This window comes from Cupressus sempervirens, chromosome 3 (genome assembly GCF_028749045.1).
Source record: "Cupressus sempervirens isolate cs-2001-9-10 chromosome 3, ASM2874904v1, whole genome shotgun sequence".
Lineage (NCBI taxonomy): Eukaryota > Viridiplantae > Streptophyta > Pinopsida > Cupressales > Cupressaceae > Cupressus > Cupressus sempervirens.
In genome coordinates, this window is record NC_143120.1 from 1,037,981,727 (window position 1) to 1,038,005,498 (window position 23,772).

Consider the following 23,772-nt stretch of genomic DNA (forward strand, 5'->3'; position numbering starts at 1 on the left):
AACATAACATCACACACCTCCTGCATCACAATGTCAGGAACAACATCATAAATATCACATGCATAAGAGATCATCATCCATATACATATAGGCTCATCAAATCATGTCATATATATCAAAAGAATTAGTGTCCATGTGTAGTCCATATACAAAAAAAATCATGTAATATATTGTGCATAATGCATCATCAAAAACTCATTGCATCTGCATCACTATGTCAAAACTGCTCAGTATCAAGAATCATGTAGCTAGTTGCGAGGGCCCTGCCCCTCCTATACCCTCTCCTCATGATGGCCTGCCTAGTCCAACCGATGGCTCTAGCCTTTGATGGCCCCTGCCTCCTAGAACTATGGTTGTTGATGATCTATAAACATGGCATCATGATACAATGACCTATAGTAGGCTACCTCTCACATAGCTTTTGCCTCATGTCAACATGCAGTCAGGGCCTCCTACATCATCGTCATCATCCCTCCAGCCTGTACCATTTGTTTGGTGATATCACCTTGGCCATGATACTTGTCCACCTACTTTTGGTAAGTCTCCCTATCTACCTATAGGGTGGCCACCTCCTATTGTAGAGTGTCTATCTTGGCTAGCTCATCCAACTCAGCCTACATGGTAAAATTACTGAACTCTCCTACATCTATCCTAGCCTACAGTAATACCAAAGCCTCCTAGCCACTATTTGCCCTCACTCGTTCTACTTGTATATCCTCATATAGATGGGAAACCTCTGTCTAAAGGCTATCTTGCTCAACCCTAACTAAATTTGCATCATTCAGCTAAGATGGCCTTTATGGCCCCTGTACCTATGGCCTCAACATTATTGGTGGCCCCACTAGTGTTGGTACCATCCTCTAATAGACTCTACACCCTTGAGGACCCTGTTGTACCCCCTACTCTGGTGGTGTCACTACTACCGCCTATCCCCCATCCCCTACTCCATCTCCCTAGCCCTATGCCTACTCTATTGCTGGCGATGCTCCTAGTACTATGAGTCGCACTGGCTAATGGGTCATCCACCACTAGGTGTATGCAAGTGTCATCCCTATGTCTCCCCAATCATGTCTATGCACCTAAGGCACTGGCTACATACCCTGAAATGACATCCTTGCAAACTTTAGAGTGGTCCCATGTCCCCATAAACTCCCATACTCTTGGGATACCATTGGATATAAAAATCTTTCAAGCACAACATCCTAAATCTACCTGAACTATCCCTGCGCCCTAGAGGGCATGCACCACATCACTATATGAAATGTCTAGCTAATCAACCAATGTTTATTCTCTATGTATATCAGAGGTAGAGCTAATCCTCACTTTCATCCTCTCTCCCTGCTAGTAGTGTAACCCCCCACTGCTCATCACCATCATATGGCATCTAGTCAAACATGATGATCTCATCCAGACATCTCCAAAATCTAATTGACTTGGTCAAGGTATACTAGATTGGTGGCCTATACTAACATGCATAAGACTCCCAAGGTTGTCGAGTCTCATGCCTCATAATAGGTCACATCACACCTATGTGCTCCCATGACCACATCATCAGCAATGTCAATCATAGGCGTAGGGTCCACTATGTCCTATAGGCACACATGTACAAATCATGATACAACTTGGCCAAGATAGTCTGAACCCAGCAAAAGACTGCATCATCATCCTGTAATAGAGTGCTCATATCCAGCTAATCAAAATCCCATGCCTAGCATAATTTGACACCATCCTCTATATCAGTGAGGCTAGATAGAGAGCAAGTCATGGCAACCTCTACTCTAATGCCTCCTTCCATGTCAACTATGGTTTCTAGATGGGTAGCCTCTATTGTCGGTGCCCAAAGCACTCTTATAGGTAGGAATTTGCACCCTCTAATATGTACTTAGGATATCTCCTTTAGATCAACACTCAAAGAATCTACCACACCTAGAGAAAAGTCATTGTCAGTTCTCCAATAGGTGGATGGAAGCTCAAAGTTAGTGTATGCCACCACTCTATAAGTTCCAATAGCTACATTGAGTGCACCCTTAGATCAAGTCACTCGTGGATGTGCTTCAAACTACATAGTCTCACATGACCCTAATCTGCCTTAGTGAGTGTGTCTCCTAAGACCATCATCTCTGGGTAATGCTGCCATGACCAAAATGTCAACATTTTCATCTACAACATAGACATGAAATGATCAGTATATAATTTATTTTCCTGCACTTTTAGCTTATCTAAGCATGGGGCATCCTACCTTGTTCACCCCCCTAGTCATCCCATCACCCAATTCTGTCGATTCATCCAAATCAGTGAAGACACCAATCCACATAGACATGGATTAGTGGAGATGTCAATCCATGTAGACATGGATCGGCAAAGGCAACAAATTACAGAGACACTAAGTTGCCATCTCTGACAGTTGTGCAGACACCAATTTTCCCATTGGCAATTTCTTGAATGTCATCTGCAGACATGATGACACAGAGATCATCATCTCTTGCCCCAACTCTACACCTTTTTCCCCCCCTTTGGCATCTACACAAATGACAGGATGAATCCTATCATCTTCAAAGATGATAGGACAAATCATGTCATCTCTGTAGCTCCCTAAACCTAATTTTATCGTCCTATAGAGATGACAGAGTAGAGAACTATCATCTTTTCCCTGAACCCATTTTCTCCCCAATTAATGTGCAAAAAATGCTACTATTAAATGTTTAATAAAAAATTTGACAAGTAGGGATGGTCAACTTATCGATAGACCCATCTCGGCTGACCTCTAGTGCTCTTAGATGCACTTTCCAACCTATAATCTCTCGATCGGATCCATCTTTCGCTCTAGTTCTATGCTCTCTAGGTGTGTAAATGACCCTTCTATATGCCCCTTGGAGGCTTATATAGGCCCTCTAAGGTCCACTTTTGAGCCTGTACCCTTTTCTTGACCATGTCAACCCCTGTTTATCTGCAAGTCATGAAAATGTTCATCTATGCCTTTTTTTCCTACCGTTTCTTCTCTTCTAAAGTCCTTTTTGCAAAAATTGCCCAAAATTTTTTTTTTTCTTTATTTTCACGAGGAGGCACCCTCCTCCCCTGTTGGCACTATTACACATCTCCTCAAACTCCTATCCTCTTTGGTGCAACCTATACTTTATTTTCTTTTCTATAATGTTGTTTCAACATCACATCAAAGAGGGGCAAAATGTAGATGCTTAAAATAATCCCAAACGCTATATTAATTCATTTAATATTTCCTTTGACATTATAATTAATTATTTATTAATAAATAATATTTTTCATATTCTTCTACTTATTTAATTAAATTTATTTAACTAAATAGGTTTATTTTCCTAATGTATTTAAATTTAATTTGAATACTTCCCCTCTAAAGTGTTAAATTTTATTTAATGCATATTGCTGCAAAACCCTCTTTTAAATAAATGCTAATTTATTTAATTCCCTACACTTCATTAAATTCTTGTCCTAAAACTTAGTCTACACCCATCACTCTCATCCTTCTAAGCCTACTCATTAATTAATCCCACTTAATTAATCCTAAACACCTTTTTAAACACCTTTTAGCTCTAAAGTGTTTGCTCACACATTTGTGAGAAGCCCATTATCCAATAAAGCTTCTGTTGTATTATTTTATTCACACCTCTTACACATTTTTCCCCCTTTCCTTTCTCCAAGGTTGTTCACACATGTTTGAGCAAACGTTGAGCCATCACTTTCATCAAAAAGGCTTATGTTGACCTTTGCATGCTTGACCTTTAGCCCATGTGTCTCCCTGGTGGCACCTATGTGGATGCCACATAGATGCCACCTCCCCAAGGCCTCTCTCAAACCTATAAATAGAGCCCTTGTCTCAAGCATTTGCCATCTCCCTCATTTGCATTGTTATCATGCTAGTTTAGAGTTAGAGCTTTCTAGTATTTTTATAGATTTTCATATTACTAGTCCCTTTTGGCATATGTTAGATTTATTGCAGTTATGTTTGCATCTCATAATAAATTATTATTGCTAGTTTATTCCATTGCTTCATTCCATTTCATATTCACATCCATCAAATCCTTTAAAGATGTCTTAATCATAGCCATTTCTTGAAAGCATTTCACATACATTTTAATGTAGATTCACATTTGCATATTTGAATTCATTCATATCATTTTGAATGGATTAATTCATAGTTGTGTTTGGGAGAGCACATCTACATCCCTCACACCTAAGCACACCAACAAGGCCTCTTATCGGTGTCCTTGTTGAGCTGCTTTGAGGTTGTGTGAAGACTCTTGTTTATCAATTACATTTGTATCAAAACACAATATTAGTTACTTGTTTTCTTTATTTCAATATTATTATATGCACATGATACTAACATTTTATTTTTTACATGTGCTCCCAATAGATTAGGTTTTCACACATACACTTGTATTGATCTGGATGTTGCCCCTATAATAAATCGAAGAAATGTACACTGATTGGGCCCCATCCCTAGATTTATTTATGTCATATATTGTAGACACCTCCATTTCATTTCATCAAAAATTATAAGTTATGTGACATCTCAACTCATATATCACCTATATTCATATAAGGGAAAAAAAATAGAATATCCTCTTGCGATCACAAAGATGCATTGGAGTTAATGTTTGAACTATAGTGAATAAATAAAATCTGATTATGTTTCTTGCCTATGTGGGAAAGAGTTTTAGTTTTAAACAATGACTATTTGTAGATGTTTTAGTTGTGTCTCTCATATCGAGTTAGGTGTCAAGTTCATGCATGTGTTGTCAATCATCAAGTAGTTTGTTGTCAATCTATTTAGCAGTAATTTAAGAATATTGGTGTGTTAATCTATTGTATAAATATGCATCTATTATTAAAGAATAACAATCTAGAAATTCCTTCTTTTTACTATTTTATACATGTTGTTCTAGTTTTGTAATATGGTATTAAAGCCTAGTTCCTATTAAATTGTGTGTGTTAGAGAAACATCTATCTAGAAGATGGGGCCTATATAAGAACCACCAAAACTTGATGGTGATTATGATTTCATTGAAGGTTTTATTCTATTTTGAAGGTCATTGCTATGAAAAATAGGAAAGGATGTAGTGCAAGATAGATAGATTCTCAATAGTTTGAGATGCTAACAAATTAGAGAAACTATACCTCATTGGGCTTATGAGACATACATGTGTGGAATGGTATCCAATAGTTCAGGGAGATCTAAAATTATGGAAGATTTTTATCATACCTTTACAAGGTTAATGAGAAATTTCACATGCAAATGGTGTCCAATAGTGTTTCAAAGCTAGATAATAGTTGTATGACTGTACTAGTAGTTGGGAGCAACTTGAGGAAGTCTTACTAGTCTATGAACTATCTTTCAAAGAAAAAATTTCTACATAATATTTTTTAGTTATCACATTAAGTGAGGGTTTTGGAGTTAATGCTCCAACTATAGTGAATAAATTGAATTTGATTATGTGTTTTGCATATGTGGCAAAGATTTTGAGTTGTAAACAATGACTAGTTGTAGATTTTGTAGATGTGTCTCTCATATCTAGTTAGGTGTCAAGTTCATGTATGTGTTGTCAATCATGAAGTAGTTTGTTGTCAATCTATTTAAAAATAATTTAAGAATATTGGTGAGTCAATCCATTGTATAAATATGCATCTATTATTCAAGAATAATAAACTAAAAGTTGCTTTTTATTTCTAATCTCAACGTCTCCTATTATCATTCATCACTAGAAAAGATCAGGCTCCTTGGTCAATAGTAGTGGTTAATGAAACAACATAGGCTTCATTTATAAATAATATCTCTATAGAGATTCTACTATATTTGCAAGGCTAGCAGTGAAGAATTCCATCATTTCCATAGCCTCTCTATGGACAAATGAAAATAAATAAATGCCATACATGTTGAGCAATTTCTCCAACATGATGATCTAGATCTCCAACAAAAAGCTCCCTATGCATTTCTTTTGTTTGTTAGCTCGACCTTCGTATTTATCTTTGGGCTATGCCTTTTCTGCTAAAGTCAATGTCATCATAATTTACTTTTATCTACATCTTCAATACACCATTATTGCAAGCTAGGTGAGGTGACACAAAAATTTTGATATAGTTAAGATAATGTTAATGCAAAAAATCCTTCTACAATTCATATTCCACCCTCTAATGAAAAGATCATAATACAATATCTCATGAGAAATTTTTAAATAGTAGTTTGGGAAAAAGGACCATTTTTGTGATGGACTTATGTCTCTTTGTTCACTTCCCTCCTTAAAAACACAACCCCTTCAAATTTTTATACAATAATTTCAATGTATGTGTCCCTTTGATCCTTTGCGCTAAGGTTCCTAATTGATCTAATGATCAAAAGGGGCCTCCACTGTGTTGCTTATTTCAAAATTTCCTATGCAACAGAGGGAATAAGTCAAATCAAAATATTTTCTTACAAATAGTGATACAAATTAAACTAGAGATTGATCTAGGGTCTTACACTTAAAATTATTCATTTTTAAAAATATGGAAGCCTCTCTTAAGGGACCATGTCAAGGATCTAGGTTGCTTCCAGGTGAAGGATGATGTGGATTGAGGTTGAGGTCAAACTCAACTTGTTTGGCATAGAAACATGTAAATCTAGTCTCTAGACTAAAACTCATTGCTCTAAAAAATATGTATACATCTATACATCTTTTGAGAGATAAAATAAAAATAGATATTTTTGGGGGAGCATGGTTTCCCTTATCAAAATCTCATTTATTAATTAACCTTGAAATGAGAAATCATGTAACAAAAAGACATAAATATTCACTTTGCTTGTCAAATCTCCATGGATAGATCCAAATCTTCTATCCATAGAGATGTAAAAATGCTTGTATGTAGATGTATGTAAGATGTAGGATGTCACCATAAATGATACAATTCTAGTGGTGCCAATTATAAATCTATAGATGTAAGTATGCTCTTGAACATTTGAAAGGTTAAGTGCTTGAATGCTTGTGCAAGGTTGATGAATGCAAATTTCTCATTCCTAGATGGATAAGTTCACACTCTCTAATGAATAAAGAATATAGATCTTGAGAGGGAAATGCATTATTTATGACATGGAATGAGAGACATCAAGGCATACTTTCTCTCTTGGCTTAAACTCATTGAATGCACCTTTAAATATTGCTTAAATGAATGATGAATTGAATAGATATTTCTTTTGAAACTGATAGCACAAGGTATATGATGATCAATTAAAATTGGATTCCCTTACCAAATAAAGTTAACTAGCCTCCTTTTGTACCAAATCTAGAATGAAATTCAAAAGGTTCCAACCAAATTCAAGTGAGGAAAATTTGAAAACCCTTAAATAAGACCATGATCCAAGGTAAAACAACTTAGGTAATGGAAACCATCATCCTCTACATTAGAGAAAGGGACAACCCTAACCCTTACTTAAGGGTTTTACAACCTCAAGATGGCTTTGTAGTTCTCAAGGATGGAGAAAGAAGGGTAAACACTAAAGAAAAGATAGTAGTTCTATCATAAATGAGCCCATGCATATAGGATACCACTAAAATGTGGGATAAAAGGCCTTGCAAAGAAAGTGTACATTTTTTTAAGATGATACAATAATTTATATTGGTTGTTCTTAATGGGGAATCTTTAATCTAATCAACAATTCTTCGTTCTAAACTATTTTCAATAGTTTTCCTTGGTTTTCTTAGATAATAAAAATTTAATCTAATCAATAAAAAAATTCTTAACTACTCTTGATAGTTTTTCTTGCTTGTTTTTAACAATAAAATTCTAATCTAATCAATAATCCTTTGTTCTTTGACTATTTCTTACACTATGCTCTTTAGATTTTACAATTTTCATCATTATCTCTCTATGTTTTTTCCTTTCTTCCTTGAAAATAAATATTTACTTCATCTAAGAAGAATTTTTTTGAGATATAACTGAAGACAACACTACCTTCTATATCAATGACCAAAAATGAAGAGGTCACATAATCCTATACTTTGTTAGAGACAATGACACTCTCATAGCAAAAAATAAAGAGACAACTAATGCTATGGTGAGATCTCAGATTACTCTGACCATCTGTTCATTCCATTACGCTATATATTTCTTCTAGATATGCATTTAGTTGGATGGTAAAAAATAATTATAGTTTTGTATGATGGAGGAATTATCCATCCATTGACAAGATGCATTTTATAAAGTTTATCATTTCAAATTTAGAAATTATTAAAGTTGTTAAAAAATGTTAAGTGGAACATATGATTATAAATAAATATAAATAACCCACATTATTATTCTTCACTCTTCCTTGGTGCATATTCCTATATGGTCGCAACTTCCTCCTCCACCTCTTTTTAGAGGCTTGAAATATGCCTCTAGAATATTTTTTAGATTTAGAAATCTATGGTATCATTAGTTTATTCATAGGATTGGATGTATGGTCAAGGAAATAGAGAAATACTCTATAAAATATGTTTATTGATAATATTTTCTATAAAGAATTTTATAATCTAATTCAAAATATTCATGCTTGATTCTTGTGTTTGTTCAACTTCATTTGGGTCGAGTAGTCTTTAGCTTTATGATGAAGGAAAATAGGCAACATACAAATCTTAGTATATTTTGCATCTCTATTCTTACCCATGAAAGGTTAAGGAGTCTATTATAAGTAGTGTCTTGCCTGACATCGAATGCACCTTCTTGGAAAATGAATATATGGGTAAATTGTGTGCTAGATTTGCAAACCCAAAACCCAGTTCTATATCCCAGAAAGGCTCAAATAGTGGTCTATTGCAAGTGTCTGCTTTCCCCAAAGCATTCCCCTATCCCTAATTAGTCCTAGCATGTATAGATAGGTATGACATAGCTAAGACGTGTATCTATGCCTTTAATGGTGAAGTCTTGGTGTATGTTACCTAAGTTGCTATCGTTGGTGCACTAAGGATCCCTCCATGTGAAATCTATGAAGACTGGACTATCAGTTTTTCCTACACCCAATTCTCTATGGATGTCATTTAATTCAACAATACCATTGCAAAAGGCTAGCTTTTTAAATTTAAGAGATGGAGTTCCCAACTTTTGTATCCATTGGTTAGAGAACACATGATCCCTGAGATTAAGGATGTCATTACATAGCTGAACAAAGTGAAGAGGAAACCACATGCTTTTCATTGAGAGAATTAGATGTACTTTTTCATCTAGACAATCTTGGAAGAAGATAAATTCATTGATTGGGCAGATATCATAGCTATGAGATTGGAAGAAGAGCTCTCCTAGACTTTTGGAATTTCTAGATTTTATATGACTTCCTACTTGTTTTATATCTTGGCTTGTGGCATAGAGTGGATATGTTTACCACACTCAGATTGGAATCCAAGCATGCCTATTTATGAGTATTATCATTTCTTGTAGAAGAATAAAAATCCAAAGGGTTTCAAAATAGTTCAAGATACCTTCCTAGCTAAATTGGTGTTTGAATTTCAAGGGAAAGAGAATATGAGGTTGACAGAAGAAGCCACCCAATTGATTGATATTTATGATAGTTTCTTTACTCAATTCCCTAAGTTCACCTACCTCAAGATTGGTGGATATGAATGAAAGCCTCTAAGGTTGCCCCATTACTATCTAGATCATTTTGTGTTGATCAATATATGCAGACAATTGGTGGATGTTGACAACAATTATAAAACTTGGAAAGGTTCTAGTTACACCTTCCCTATTGATCTTGGACATTAAAAATGTAGCAAATTTCAAGATTCCCTAAAGCTTAAAGCTGAGATTAAATCCATGAACCTATTTAACCTATTCTACTATACCTAACTTTGACAATCAAGAGCTTTACCTAAAATACTCTGAGCTAGGTTCCTCTTCTCTCCATGTACCCCATTTAGAATATTTTTGTGCTAATTGTTAGGATGATTATGAAGTTAGGAGGAGGCTATGATCTAGGTTGCCACTAACAAAAAATCAAACATTTCCTTCTCCTGCTAGATAATATAGGGTAATTGAGGAAATAGATGAAGAATTTGTTTACCCAAACTACATTGAGGAAGTGGAAGCTTACCCATTGCCGAAGATGGACTAGACAATGTCAGAGGAGAATGACCTAAATACAATAACCCTACCCATCCTAACAAGAGCAGAGAAATGGCTCATAAGCAAGAAGCAGTTAGGATCAATGGCTCATAGTGTTCAAATGGCCAACTTTTAAAATGCCTTGAAAATGTGTTATTTTACTTCAAGCATGTAGCTGACAACTTTTTTTCATCAAAATTTGATGAAGTGAAAAGGGTTTCTAAAGAATATTCTTAGCTTTCGATATATGTAAGGTTTGTCAAATTATGAGCTTAGTAAGTAATTATTACTTATTTTTAAATGGAGTTATGTATAAGGTGTTAATTGACACACTGCTTGAAAAATAACTATTACTTTCAAATGGCACAACATTTTTGAAATCCAAAAGATGCATCACATTCTATGCTTCTCCTATTATAATGAAAATAAAAAAGAAAAATTAAATTTTGCAGAGTTTTAAATTAGTTAAGGTGGTCAGACATTATAGTTTTTTTATTCCAAAAATACTAAAGTATAAAATTAATAATTATTTATTTATTTAGAATAAAAATACACAAAAATATGGGTCACATCCATGCATGAGTCTACTTCTTCTATCTATAATATTATTTAAGAATATTATGATTTGATTTTGATTTAGGTGGTCAGAGATATGTCTACTTCTTATTTTTGTACTATTGCATTAAAATTCAAATTTTGGACCCAGTCATTTTTTTTGTTTCGAATAAGGCCTAGTACTTTAGACACTAAATTCAATTTCTTAGAGATTATTTTGTCTCAACTTTTTGATATAAAGCTTATAACAAGTATAAAATTGCACATCAAGTTGACATAACCCTAATTTGCTGATTTTTTATTGCCACTTAAGAGCACAATTTGGTTGACCATGATCCTATACATACCCTGATTGTATGGTTATTTGTGGTGTATCTTTTGATAATTGTGTGGTTGTCTTGTTGAGTGATGGAATTCATGTGAAATTCATTAATGCATAGATGTTCTTTCATTAACTATGTTGAGATCATTTTTTCTTTTGTTTGGTTTGGTGAGCTTGATCACGAGTTTGGAGTTTTAAGCTATGTTTTGTATGACATGTATTTAAATGCTAATTGTTCAATCTGCAACATCCTTTTATTTTTATGAGAGGATGTTTTCATTTTCCTTAAGTTCTTTCATGTTAAAAGAATGACTGTTATAATTCATTTACAATAAGAGTTGCATTGATAAATTATTATAAAAGGGAGTTGTTCCTTTAAAACATACAGAGTCTATTCAAGTTTCTCAAACTCATATGTGGTGAAAATTGTTTTTCTTATTGATATAAATTCAAATAATTGCTAATGTCGTATTGCATAGGCCTTGCAATTTTATTTGAATTACAAAAAGAAAATGAAGTGTCAGAACTTGATAAACTTGAAGATGATATATGAAGATTCACAACTTGGTCAATAATATATTGGTAGGCCTCTTTAGCTTTCACTATGAAAAACTACTAGCTGTAGAGAAGGCTAACAAATACATATATAAAATTACACATGATATAGTAAAAATGTGAGCTAAAATATATAATTTTACAAATCATCACTAGTTTGTCAATTTCTCAAATCTATAAATAAGATCCTATTAATATGGTTTTGAATAATATATTTTGTAAGAAGACATTCTATCAAAATTATGCTAGGCTAGAGCATACAATGGAGGATAACTAAAAAAATATTCATTACATTGTAATCATAAGTTTTATATTATAGTATGAAATTAATTTTAACCTACTTTTTTTCTAGAAAGAGTTTTTCCAAAGTAAATTTAGTCTTATGTGAGAATTGTGTTTTATATATATATATATATATATATATATATGTAAACTTTAGTGATTTTAATGATTAGAAATTTTCTATGGTTTTGATATTGTATAGAAAATTTCTAGTAAGCTTAGTTATCCTTCTTCTATCTTAATAGTTGGTACTAGAACTCGATTTTTACTAGTTCTTAAGAAATTATATATTAGTACTAGGTTATTATAAATTTTCTATAAATTTGACATAAAATAAATGAAAAAATCCTAAATTAAACTGTTTATATATTAATCTCAACAATTAGTAGTAGAGCTTGGTTGTAACTACTTCTTGAGAAATGACACTAGTGTTGTGAAATTAATGGTTTCATCAAGAGGCATTTTGTTCCTTATTTTTAGATTAGTGGGAAGCATATTAAGTACAAATAAAATGGACATTGAAAATTTAGTGGCCATCAATGTCCTTTATGTATCTTAAAGATGAAATATTTGTTGGCTGAGAGAGATGAATGTGTATTGTTTTTTGACTAATTCTTTAGTATTGATAGAGATGATTGAAAAAAACAAAAATAAAGCAAGGAGCATTATTAGAACGTGGCTATTGATTCAACTTTGTTGAATGTCTCCAATGAATATGCAACACAATAATTTTCAAAAAAAATAGAGAATATTTATCTCAAAACCCCTATAAATAATATTTTTAGAGGAAGATAGTTAGAGACTTTAGGAATGTGTGATTGAAATTTAGCTATCAACTATTTAAAAGGATTTAAAAACCATGTTAAGTTCATTATAATAAATGCATAACATTTCTATGTTCCTTCCAGATTTATTGGCATGTCAATGAATATTACTTCTTTGAAGTTAAACCTTGAGAAAGTAGTATTACCAGCTATGGCCAATAGAATGAATAGTTGGTACCATCCAATTAACATCATATTTCATTCCATAATTTTTACATAATTTTAACTACCTTACCCCACCTTCTACTAGCCTAACATGAGAAATGAGGATAAGCTCCATGAGTGGTGGTGAAACCTATGCTTTCAAGGTGAGGAGAAGGTTTGAATTAGAAGGTATAAGACAAAAGGAAATTGTGAAAATATGCATGATTCTCTAATGTAATGTTGTTTCATCACTTCAAGGTTTTCCTTGTCAGCTATTGATCTTATCTTGAATTCAATTGTTGGAATACTTTAAAATAATTGAGAGAAAGAGTGAATTAGTTATTCAAGTTCCAAATGTACAAATAAAAAAAATTTAGTACCTCAACTTATACTTATGCATGCATTGATCATTCAATATCTTAAATATATGCATATTGTTTTCCTAGGTTAAAATAACTTTTTAGAAATGTAAACATGCAATACAACAAAATCAATCACACATTTTAATACAAGGATTTTACATGGAAATCAAATTTGGGTAAAACCACTAGTAACATGCTACCAATTTTTAGTCTTGTGAAGTGATCCCTATGAGGAGCCAACCCTGTTAAAGGTTGCAATGTACACTATTATATGTGACTTGGTTAAAGGATTTCAATCACCCTATTAGGAGTGAGCCTTGTTAGAGGGCTTTAGAACATTCAATTAGGATGTCACTTGGTTAAAGGATTTACTAATGACTATTAGGTCAACCTTAGTCCAAAGGATTTATTTAGGATTTATCTCTAACAGCTTGTTCACCCTTCAACCATTTATCACCTTAAGCCTTCTTTCTTTGTATGCCAATTGTAGACTCTTTCATTTGGCCACCATATGATGCAACACCCTAGACTTCTTGTCTTTCCCAAGTTCTTACACACAACACTAGTTTCTTCCAGTCTATTATCTTCTTATATAGAGAATTTAGGTCTTTTATCACTTAACCACAATCTTCCATTCTAGGGTTAGGTCAGATTTACTGAATCTATCCATCCTTCCATTTTGTTCCCTTCTACAAACTTAATCTTCAATCCTCTTTGGGTTTGCCTCAAAATGATTTATCATGAATTGTGTGTCACTAGCTCATCATTGTTATCTTCCACATGTTTCACATAATTCAAGAAATCAACTTTGTTAGATCAGATGTGTTAAATCTTTGATCTAACACATTTTACTATCACTCGGCAATAACACTATATTTTCTCAACAAACATTGTCTTCTGATGCTTGGCATCCACTAAGTCTTTACTCATACTCAAAACTTACTAACTTTCTTCACTCGACACCAATTAGATTTCTCTTTCTCGACACATACTGAACTTACTACTAGATTTCCTTGATTCTCTTATATCTCCCTCAATATATTCTTAGTAAACTCTTTGTCTTTGTCCCTCTTTGACAACAATGATAAAGACTTGCCATCTATACATGCATATATAACCAATTAAGGTTCTCCCTCTATCAGCTTGCATGTGACTATAAATCTTTAGTTTTAGCTCCTTCTTTACTTTAGGTAGATCCTAAAGTAGGATTCATGCATCAAGTTGTAAGATATGTCATTCAACTAAGTTGATGCAGGGCACTACTCTTACACATTAAGTAGCTTTGGATAGGGGTATCACCCCTAGTTTACCTCTAAGATATTCATCTGCATCCTTAGGTATAGCCTTTCTGAATATATTAGTTATATGTTCTTTTGTATTCACATTTTCCATTCTCACTTCTTTATCTTGAACCAACTCTCTCAAGTAATGATACTTTATTGCAATATATTTTGTCTTTATATGCATCACAGGGTTTTTTGATATGTTTATAGCACTTGTATTTTCATAGTAGAGTACCACAAGTTTAGTAATTTCCCCCTTCCTTCCTTTAAGTAACTATTTGATCCATACCATTCACTATAGTAGCCACATATTCAGCTTCAACAATAGATTGTGATACATAATTTTGTTTCTTGCTAGTCCAAGTGACCAATATTTTTCCTAAGAAAAATACTCCACCACTTGTAAAATTTTTTTCATGAATGTTTCTAGCCCAATCAACATCTATATAGTCTCTCAATTCAAACTTGTCATTTTTCTTGTGGTATAGACTAGAGTATTTTGTTCCTTTCAAGTATCTTATAATCCTTTTAACAACCATTAAATGACTCTCCTTAGGATATGCCAAAAACTTTGCAACAATCCCAACAACTAGTGTAATATCAAGTCTTCTATGAACTACATATTGCAATTTTCCAATCATAGACATGTAGAATGTTTGATTTAGTTTGATGTTTTTGGACCTTCGAATTTCACTCTTTGAACATTTTAATAATTTGTCTAAGCATATTATTTAATGGCAAGTGACCTATTGCATATGCTCTCATAAATTTCTATGGTGCTAAATCACACTAGGTTTTATCTTTCAGTTTACTTCTTCCTAACATTTCATGAATTAAATTGAGTAGGAAAATTAGCTTAAAATTTGTACCTTGAGCATGAAATGCTCTCAATTCTCTGGGCTGGTCAGGAAAACCAAGATACAGATATGATAATTTTTTGTTTGTAGTGCACAATATTTTGTGATGTGGGTAGTAGCTACTATAATTTTGATAAAAAAAAGTAGTGTACATTCTTTGATGGGGATTTTGGTCTCAGAAATCCTCATTTCTTTTGATTTCTTGTGCATTTGTATTTTATTTTTATTTTGGTTTTGAGATTGCAAAACTAGATTAAAATATACACCTCACTTGTACTTTCATTTTAAAGTGCTTGTTACGATGACAACTTCAGCTCAGATGGGGTCATCTAGTGGTAATAGCCTAATGGGCCAAAACAAAACACTGCATGCATTAAAGATCAGACATCCTCAATGCATATGGATGTTGGTTCTCTCTGTTGTGCAAACACCAATGCATTGCAAAATTGTGCAATAGTTGCATGTGATGGAGTCAATGCTAACACTTTTAGATGATTCCTGCATATTTGGATCTTTCACTGTATATTAGTTTTTCATTGAATGTCTCTCAAACAAATTATATTTATGAGCTTTTTGATTAATGCTATTTTAGGTGTGTTTGTTCAGGAGCTCCTTAAACTATCTACAGGGGAAAGTTGGTTTGTTAGAGTAAATGGTAATTGTGTTAAGCATCCTAGATCTAAGGCTTCTGATTTGACTAGTGTATCAGTTCCCAAAATTGAACTTGGGTCAAACAGAGACATCACTACAATTTCTTTGGCAAATCTCAAGGTGATTTTATCAAACACAAAGTGGCATTTTTTTAATGGAGCATCTGAAATGGGACAACCTTGTAGCTTCTAAAATGACATGAAGTAAAAGGATATTTCAACTCCTTGTCTGAATTTAATGATTTCAATAAACACATAGCTTTATATATATTTTTCACTCAAATTTAATTACATAAAAGACATCATCTATTTTATTTTATTTGGTTGGTTCTTGCAGAGGCTTTACTGGAAATCTGCTTCAAGGGCACACCTTGGATTGTTGCTGACTTCACCACTTTGACCTGTGGGTCATGCATCTGAGAAACAAAAGAAAGTTGATAGTCCAAATGCTTTAATCTTGTGGCCGAAGGAACTAAGGTGTGAATTCCCTTGATTTATTGTTTATTAGGTTTGGTGTTGAGAATTATAGCTCTATTGTTGTATGCCCCCAACTTTCATCTTTAACATTACCCCTAAAAAATTTCCATAATCATTTAGAATACCACCTTCTTTGTTTTTCAACTTTATTGAATCTTGTGTCACTCTAGTTAGCATAATGCCTAATGCAAAATATTTAAGAGTAAATATACATATGTAACTGAGGTGTGAATGCAGGCCTTAAAAACAACCACACATGTTATATACTCATATCCCATTTTCCTGGTTATTGACAGTTGATGCACTTTAGGATGTCTTGAGATTCTGAGGGATGTGCCCTAATTTTGAGGTGAATCTCTCTTAAAAGGAGATGCTCCACAGTACATGAGACCCCCCTAAAAAACTAAAAAAATAAAAAGAACTTAAAAAGTGAATGAACTCAACCTATTTTCATCTAGAAACAAATTGATTCATTTTTTCCCCTTATTTCAATGTTATGAATCTCAATTTGGCTGTTGCACCTATATTTTCACTACAGCAAGTGCTGGAGGGAGATTTTTGAACAATCAAATTTTTGTTGGGGATCTGCACTCATTTTATCACCGTTTGAATGCAACAAGTTAGAGAACGGTTCATGGAAAGTGGGATGGCTTTTTTGTGTTAATAACATTGGAAGATTCAAAACAACAATAGCAATTAATAACGTTGCTACAACAACTGCAGATGTTTCTAATATTCTTTCATGTGTGTGTATGTATATGTGTACATGTGTGTGTGTGTAACTGAGGAACACATTTTATGGCCTTGTATCCATATTTGGCATAGCCCATAATGTTGAAACTTGGTACCCATGATGTCTTGTTATATCATGCTTGATTTAACTAGCTAGTTATGCTAAACTAGCATGCTATAAATGATAGAAATTGACATATTAAACTATTTTCACCCCTATCCATAACAAGAACATAATTGGGAACTTAAGGTTTATCTCCTTCAGAGAAGATAATTAGGATACTTTCTGCCTATCAATAATGGTGCTACGAATTTTATTTGAAGCTCGCCTCTGATCAATCAAGTTTGTGACTATTTTGTATCATTTGTTTCACATTTTGAATAGCAACTACTATTCCTAAATCTCTTTCTAGCTCTCAAATAGAATTCAATTCACTAGTTTTCTCTATTATATTTGTGTGCTATGAATTTTGCTTCTTTTAGTCTATAGAATCTATATTGGATGTTGAATCTCTTAAAAGATTTATTGTCATTGGGATGTGCTATTTTTTTTTGTGTCAGCAAGGATGATAGTTTTGTGTTTATTCTAATTTTATGGCCTTGTTATTTTGTCTTCTTTTTGTAAGATTGCCTTTGTAATTATTCCTTCCACATGTTTGTTAAATGATACTGTTTGTTTTTCCTCTTTCCTTCTTTTTCTAGTGGAGTCTATCATGGATGGTATCTCCATTTTCAGTTCTTTTCTTCCAACGGACATATTTTTTATTACTGATGGTATACTAGGCTATTTCTTGGACTTCAAATCAAAAGATTTATGTTAGCTATCATAGCATAGAACATTTGGACCTTTGGTGCTTCGAGATATCAACAATTTGTAATTCAATGAGTTGTTTATGTGATGATAATTTTTTTGTCTAGGAGTAGTACATAATTGTTGTGAGAATCCATAGTCTAGAAGAGGCAAAGTTATAATTAATTTATGTCTATAACATAATTTTTTTGGAAGTTATGGCCAATGATGAATGTATTTTCGTGTCTCATTCTAATTTGCTGCATCTCTTTATTCATCTTATCTAGATTGTCCATTATGGCATCTGAGAGGCTACTAATTTTGCAACCACATAACTGGGTGTTGTGGAGAGATCAGGGCATGCTCCTATACTATAGAAGGTGATGACACTTACTAAATACTATCAAGTTTGAATGGATCTAGTTTGCATCATAAAGTCCCTATCAAATTTTTGTGCTACAAGTTTTAGCTGAGTTCAAGTTTTGATACTAAACTTGGTAGATTTTTTTTCAATTGAGTTATTCCTTTGTTTATTTATACACAAGAAAACATGTATTATCACATTTTCTTTCATAAAATTGACTCCCTCATTACATTGTACCTAGGCATTTTTTCAAGCAGCATGATTATTTATTTGTAGACATGCTAAAACTGATTGTAACAAGTGTTTGTGAAAGTCTAGACATAAATAGTAAGGTGAGCTTTGCATTGATTGAGATTGTCAGACTAATTTAGATTTGACCACACTATCTTCTTGCCAAGGTAAAAGATCAATTGTTTTAGCCCAACATTAATTTACATAAGGTAATTGTTTTGGTTGAGCATTTATGAATGTGCAATATTGGCCTGATATTCTTTGTTATGTGTTCCATTCTTTTTCTAGAGTAATAGTAAGGATCTTTATTTTAGTAAATCTATGAGAAACATATCCTATGACAATAATTAGATGAAGATAACCTTATCTATTTGCAAAAGAAGAAAGATGATAAATAGAACCAGGTAGAACGTAAGAGTTTTGTAATCCAAAACTGTATTATAAACTATTCAATAGTCCAATCAAAAGCCTATAATCTACCAACAAAATGTTAATTCCAATAAAGTTAAAAATCAAGTACATTAATATAATAGCCCAAATATACCTTCACACATTGTTAAGGTGGACTCTATTGTTCTCCAATCTTTCAAGACCTTGTAGATAAGTGTATTGCTTCAACATCAAATACTAACAAAATGACATGAAAGAGAAGAATGGTGTTGATTGATGAAGGAAACAAGATAGCAAAATCATAGTAATCATAACAAATACATTGATAACATGTTGGCAATAATACTTAATGTGATTGATACAATTATCAATGAAATCTAAAAAGAACCTCCATGTTACAACTAAAGGTCTCTTTAACAAGCAAGAACTTTTTGCATTGAACAGTTTGTATTTTATTTGTTTTCTAATAATTGCTTCTCATTTATTTCATAGAAAACACAATGCCAATATCAAGTTCAAATGACCTTTCTCCATCCAATCTTGCAACACCTGCCTTGGCCATCAGTCATTGCAACATCTACTTTGGGCATGGTGGAGCATCATCTGATGTCACTAATGATACTGAAAGTATTCCAATAGTCCCAAAAGGGATGGAAGGATTTCGATTGGATTTATCAAATTTACGTTGGGTTCCAAAAAAGAAAGGTTTTTGAATGTGTTTATCAGAGGTATGTCAGATTGATATTGGACTATGTTAATATTTTTTATTAGATAAGCAAGAATTTTGAAAGAATTATGAAATAATTTATGCTAATATTATAACTAACATGTTTTGTTACAATTTAGACTAACTTCATTTGTCTCTTTGTTAACCTGTGTGGACTTTAAATAGGAATCTGATGATGAGGACCAGGTAAGCAATAATGCCACTAGAGGTTCAACCCTCTATTTTCTTGATGTAAATTCTTCAAAAAATTTAGTTTCTTAGGAATAACTTAATCTAACTATTTTCTATTCCTTTGTGGACTTGACTATATTAGGAGTCTGATGATGAAGACCATGTAAGAAACAATGCTAGTAAATGTTTAGCTCTCCATTGTCTTGATTTAAGTTCTACAAAGATTCTAATTTTCATAGGAATATTTTATTCTGAGCATTTACTAACCCTTTGTAGACTTGAATATAATAGGAGCATGATGATGATGCCCTTGTAAGCAAAAATTCTTCTAGAAGTTCAACTCTCTATTGTCTTGTTGTAAGTTCAAAGATTCTAATTTTATTAACAATAACTTAAACTAGACATTTGCTAATTTCCATTTTTTAAGGAGTTTATCATAGATATGTTGGGTTGATAATGGACTGTGCTAATATTATTTATTAGAAAAGTAAGAATCTTGAAAGGTCTGTAATGTCTTGTTCAAATAGAAAGTAAGATGTAAAGGTTATGCTATTGTTACAACTAATATGTTTGTTTTTCTCCTTTTTGATTATCTGCTAACCTTTGAGGACTTTTAATAGGAACCTCATGATGATGACCATATAAGAAACAATACTACTAGAAGTTCAACTTTCCATTGTCTTGATGTAAGTTCTTCAAAGATTCTAATTTTCTTAGGAATAATTTAATCTGACCATTTTCTAATCCTTTGTGGATTTGATTAAAACATGAGCTTAATGATGATGACCATTTCAACCATGATTTTAATAGAGGTCTTCATGTAAGTTGTCCAAATATTCTAATTTTCTTAAGAGTAACTTAATCTTACATTTGCTAACCCTTTGTGGACTTGACTTAACAAAAGTCTCACGCTAATGGCGGTGTAAGCAACAATACTACTAGAAGTATTGATGTAAGTTCTTCAAAGATTATAATTTTCTTAAAAATAACTTAATCTCATCATTTTCTAACCCTTTGTGAATTTTGTCTATAATAGAGTTCTAATGATGACAACAATGCAAGCATCAATGATTTTGTAACCATTTGCAACTCTTTGAGGGCTTGACGATACAGAAGTCTAATAATGACCACCATGAATAGAAGTTTGATGATGACCACCATGTAAGAAATAGTGCAACTGTAGGTTCAGCTCTCCATTGCATTGATGTAAGTTCTTCAAAGATTCTGTAATACATTTTTCAATCATATTTTTTTAGTGATCTATTGTAGTTTGAATGAGGTTTCTGATTCTACTTTTCATTTGGGTGACGAGGCCACTTAATATGTGAATATTAGTTGACATGATATTTTATCTAGAAAGACATCCAAATTTATAGATAGTTTGTGATTTTTAATTTTTGATTATTAAAATCAACCAGCGAAGAGACACATTAATGAAGAGGTTACAGAGGTCACAACCAGATTAAGTTCTCTTCCTCCCTTCTGTAGTGTGTGCTAACTTGTGAGTCCCATAAGCTACTTTAGTCTCGCAAATTCATTCATTCATTCATTTGAAAGTATAAAACTGTAGTACTTTAAAAACACATGTTTGTGATCCTTTCTCAAAAAAATATATAATTAATTGTCAACATTTTTCTTATGCAGGTGCAAAATAGAAGTGATTCAGTATGAAGGCCAATTGTTGGGGAATCTTAATAGAGACTGATATCCAAACACACCCTCTGAACCTTCGAAGTAAAAAATTCCATTCAGTTGATTGAATAATGTAGGCCATTACCTTTTCATACAATTGGAAAGAGCATGCAGGCAGTTTGAAATGAATTCCATGGATATCACAACTTTTATCAAATTTTTGCTGCTGTCAATATCGAAATATTCGCCTATTTCGAAATGGGATATTACAAGTTTTTGGATTCATGATATTGTAAGTTTCATGTTCCTCTGCTTTTTTCAATGAATTAAGGGTCTTAGTATAGCTTTTTTCCTTTCTTCCCTGGGGTAAACCATGCTTATTTTGGACTTGGTTTGACAATAAAAGGTCAGTATGCTATCTCAAGCATCGAGATGGAGGATTCACTAATGGGAGAAAATAGATTGATGTTTATTTTTTGCTATAGATTGGATAAAACATAATGTAAGTACAATTCAACTACTAACAGCATTGAATGAATGAAAAGAGTCAAGGATCATGAAGTAACAGCTTTAAATTATCTTTAGACTTCTATGATGTCAGATAAATGTTTACTAGATGACAGTGATCTAAAGCTCAAATGCAATTAATAGTCGTTGATGGGTATAAAATAATTTAGATGTGTGAAGAATTAATGGTGCAACATTTGAAATGAAAAGGTAAGATGTAGATTAATATTTAGAAAGGAAACATGAGTACATTGAGAAGATCAATTGTGACTACAAATTTCATGGAGACTTAAGAAATGGTGAAAATTGTATCAGTTTGCTTTTGAAAGGATGTGATAATTTCTTTGTTGCAAAGGGATGGTTGTACTTCCTAGGACATTGTTTTGAATTGTTAAAAGACTGTTAGCTTCAAGTCATTAGACTTAGACTTACTTTCTAAAATGGAAAATTTGAATGTTTTAGATTGAATTTTCAGTGATTTTTTTTGTTTTGGTAAGATGTCTTGGTTATGATTTTTTATTCAATAGTTTTTATTTATAGAATCTTCTCATCTAATTGAATGATTCACTTTTTCCCAAGATAGGCATGGGTGCAATGTTGGAGTTAATGTCGAAAGCTAGTGTTCTGGAGCTACATTGTTGTCTTAAATCTTTTGTAGTTGTGCTTAAAATTAATGTTTCTTTAGCTTCTTGTTTACAACTGATCAAGTCCAGCTATTGGTAGTGTTTCTTCCATGAATCTCTCCCAAAGCTATTATTGTTTCCAACATTACACGGATTACATTGGATTTGTAATGGTAATTGGTTGACACATTTGTGGCTACTCGTCTTTCCCTCAACAGTTTGCTCCAGCTACTCCAATTTGTTCACGCAATGTAACTTTTCTTTTTGCCCTACTATAATTTTTCTTCCAGTAGTTATTTTTCTTATAGTAGGAAGGAAATTGGTAATTGTTGTAGACACACGTTCTCAAAATGTAATTCATAATCTAATGACTTTGTTTTAGTGCTATTCAGATTGTATGTTATATGCAATGGTATCACAAAACTTTTTCAGATTTAAAACATCTCTTAATATCTAAATAAATGATTCAATGGAACCTTATAGAAAGAAACAAATCATATAGTAGCATGCTTGTGTTGTCATCTGTTCCATGGTGAGATCATTATAGTTGCTGCATTTTTTTCTTACAATGTAATTATGTCCATCATAACTTATGAAGTCTTTTGGAGGTATTAGAAATAAATCCTCATAGTACATTGAATGATTATCTCTGTATGTGCAAAAACATTCATAGACATGTTGTGTATGTGATTGTTCATTAGGGTGTTGACTCTGTAATGGTGGACAATTCACATCTATCTTTTAGTGAGAATATTTCATATACTAAATACATAACAAGCATGGCCCATGCAAAGAACATTACAGTGGAAGCTGAACCAGGGTGACTATCAGGTACAGAAGATAATCTGATAGTTGAGGAGTATGAGGCAAAGATTATAGATTTGATCCAGGTGAGATGATTCAAGGATTCATATTTTTATAATCCTTCATATAGCTTACTACTACGAGGAATCATGTAAAGCATGTTGTAATTGTTAAGTGTTTGTAGAGCCTATGGAAGCATTAATTATGTAGAGTATCTTGAGTTGGATGTTTCCTAGGGTGCATTTAGACAGTTATCATTAGTTGAGAAGCAAGAGACTCATCTTGGATAGTTGAGTCCATCATGTGGAATTGACAATCATACTGTTGAGAAAAATTGATCTAACTCTGATGTTCTTGGAGAGTGTAATGCAGAACATAATATTAGAACTTCAGTTTGGTGTTTA